Below are 3,630 nucleotides of genomic sequence, written 5' to 3' on the forward strand. Positions count from 1 at the left end.
TACTGTAACAATTAAATCCAGCAATTTAACATTATGCATTGGTAAATATAATGCTCGCAACGACCCGAAGTCTCCCATGTATTGACAGACAAAAACAAAGTTATAAATCTAAACCTCCTATTCCGAACCACATTCCTAAATGTAAATAAGCATCCAAGCATGCTGCTACATATCTTTACAGAAGCAATTACAAACAAGCCTTATCAGTCGCTAAGTCACCAACGCACACAACGCTTATCTGCTATGCCCTCTACTGGATAGAGTACACAAAGCAAGTCACATTATTTCCAATTAATTTTTGGCATCCTCTCTCGCATCTGCTTTAGGAATGCAAGGCGTGAAATTTATAGTAGCAGGTTTAATATTCCAGCCAGCCAAAATTATTTTGCTACAAGGACTTACCTTCGGTAGAATATTTTGGGTTGGCACATTTTTTTTTTAAATGCATAGATTGCTTCTCCTCTTCTTGCAACCCACTGTCCCAACTCTCAAGCTGTCACCAAACTCAGTACGTGGCAGGAATAATTTCATGCTGAGTAAAATGTGTTTAATTTCACATCCTGTAAGAATAATTACTTAGCATAATGCCACTTAAATTGTATTTCTATCTGCAAATGCTAATGAAGCTATAAAAACCTGAATCACTTTTGGAAAGAATTAGGGAATTAAGGGTGCTTCGCCTTCAGTCCCTCTCTTCCCGGAGAAGGACTGCCTAAAGAGAGAAACCCGGACCACAGGAGTAATCCGAGGCGAGACCCCGCTGTCTTCAAACTGGGTTTGAGTCCAGTGGCTTTTCGGGGAAATTAATCCCACAGACCTCTCCTGAGCTCCCCCAAGGTGCTGAACCAGAGCTGCAGGCTCCCTGTTGATGCCCAGTCCTCACCCCGGTCCCAGTGGACGGCCCCTAGAAGGGGGCTCAGGCTCAGGGCCAGTGAGGACCACCTACCCGAATGGCAGGTCTGTGGTCTTTGGCCTTAAAAATCTTGTCCCTTTGATCATCGGAGCACCCAAGTAGCAAAGACCGTGGTGTTAGCTATGGCATGTCTTGAGGTTTAAAGCTTTCAATAAGGAACAAAATGACAAGGACCAAAATAGAAAGGAGCACGTTGCCTTAAAAATGTAAACTGTTTTATTGTGAAATCATCTTAGAATTATAGAAAAGTTGCAAAAATAGCTCAGAGAGTTCCTGTATACCCTTCCCTCAATTTCACCTAATTTAATATCTAACAGGACTTCAGGGGCTTCCCTGGTGGCTCAGTGGTAAAGAATCTGCTTGCAGTTTAGGAGCCACAAAACATGCTGGTTCCATCCCTGGATCAGGAAGATCCCCTGGAGGAGGGTATGGCAACCCACTCCAGAATTCTTGCCTGGAGAATTCCATGGGCAAAGAAGCCTGGTAGGCTACAGTCCACAGGGTCCCAAAGAGTCAGACACAACTGAAGTGACTTAGCACACATGACCACAGTGCAACAAAACCAAAAAACTGACATTAGTGCAGTATTATTAACTACACAGCAGACTTGGATTCAGATTCACTAGTGTTTCCACTAATACTTCTGTTCTAGAATCCAACCCAGGATCCCATATTCCATTTAGTTGTCACAACTCCTTAGTCCCCTTCAATCTGTGTCATGCTCTTGGTCTCTCCTTGTCGTTCACAACTTTGACACTTTGAAGTGTCCTGGTCAGATATTTTGCAGAGTGTCCTTCCATTTGGGTTTGGGTGCTGTTTTCTTGTGACTACACTGAGGTTATACATTTTTGTCAAGAATGCCATGGAAGTGCTGCTTTCTTCCCATTGCTTTGTGGATGAGGGGCCTGTTCTCTTCCAGCAATGGAGTGAAGCAATAGCATGTGCTGGGCACCTAAGGGAGCCACTTGCACCTCTTAGAATCTGGGTGGTGGGTCCCAGAGAGTCAGGCATTGAGCCGAAAAGCACTCAGCTTGCTTCTGTTACCTGACTTCTCCCTTCTTGGTTGCCAAGCTAGCAATGCAGAAGTGAGGTTTCTTCTTTGCAGGCAGACAGCACTAGTTTTTGTTTTTTTTTTTTTAATCCAGCACTGTTGAGACCTGCAGAAAAAACAAGGTGTGGCCAACGAAGGCAGAGTTTTGTGGACTCTAGGAGGAAAAGAGGTGTGGGGAGAGGAGGACCAAGGGGAAGTGTGGGGAGAGGGACTGCTCTGCAGTCCAGTGAAGCCATGTATGGGTTCATCAGGGCTCTCTATGTCCTAAGAATGAGACTTGGACATCTAAATGGGTGGGAAGCTTGTTAAACTATTGAAGCAGTGATGGTAAACATTTCTCAATCAGCATTTGTAACAATGAGAGATTTGTTCCGTGGGGTTAAATGTAGTGGTGGTGCAAAAGGATCCTCGGTAGATTTTCAGTGCTTGCATTTGGTTTTCTCCCTTTCTAGATTGGAAGCTCCCTAGGGGACAGGCTCCTGTCTCTCTGGTTCCCACCTCTCCCCACCCCTCACCCCTCACCCCACCCCCCGCCCCTCTGAAAACCTGTTACCCAGGCCTGGAACACTGTAGGAACTCAAAAAGTGATTATTGATGAAATGAATTTTTAAAAGTGAGTTGTAAAGCAGTGAGGGGATGAGGTCCTCATTTAGGAAACACCCTGATGGGCACTCCACTCCTTCCTTATTGGAAGTCTGTGGCCCTGCCCCCAAGATTCATTTCTTACCCGTTCAGCGCTTCTTGGTTACACTCTTAAAACTGCCAGTTTTCCTTATAATTTAAATGACACATTATGTCTAATTATTGTAATTTAAATGGAATTGCTTTTCAGATGCATGTTTAGTGAGAACTTTTTAATTATTCAGGAGAGAAGCAAAGCAACAGGAGGCTTTGCAGACTTGTCCTCGCGTGTGTAGAGTGGATGAGCTCCGGTATTCCCGCGAGTTCATGAGAACAGGCAGCACCGTGAGCAGTCAGTCTGCGCCGGGTCCCCTTCAGTGCACGCTGTCTCCATCAGCCCATTTCGTCCTCACAGACGCACCATGCAGTAAGTGTGCTATAACCCCCTTCTACAGATGAGGACGTTAAGGCACACAGACACTTGCACTAAGTCACCCAGCTACAGAGAGTAGAGCTGGGAGTCCAGTCCTATCCACTGGGTGTTCTAGTGCTGTCTGAAAAAGGCCTGTGCTTTCTGGAATAGCCTGTCTCCTGGACATGTGAATGGAAGAGTTGGGAAAGACTAGGTTTCTGCTCTTTCAGGCACAAGTGTGCCCATGTGTGTGTATGTCCGTGTGTGTGTGTGTGTGTGTGTGTGTGTGTGTGTATGTGTGTGAGTGTGCGCGCGCGCGTGCTGCTTTATGCAAGCAAGGAGATCTTGAGTTGTCCCTCCCTCTATGGGAGGTCCCAGTGAGTTCCTGCAGAGATTGGACACCACTGAGGGAGCTTTCAGATGAGAGCAAGGTGTTTGTTAAGGTATTTCCTTAATCCAGCATCACTATAATAAAAAAGAACATAAATTTCTTATAATAAAAAAGAACACAAATTTCAAGCAGGTCACATTTTTCACAAGATAGTTATTATTAATAAGCACAATTGCTATGAAATCTCATGAAATTGCTTTAAAATAAAGTTCTAGTTTTGATTCTTATATAGGCTCCCATAT

The sequence above is a fragment of the Dama dama genome, chromosome 12, assembly GCF_033118175.1.
Source record: "Dama dama isolate Ldn47 chromosome 12, ASM3311817v1, whole genome shotgun sequence".
In the NCBI taxonomy this organism is placed as follows: domain Eukaryota; kingdom Metazoa; phylum Chordata; class Mammalia; order Artiodactyla; family Cervidae; genus Dama; species Dama dama.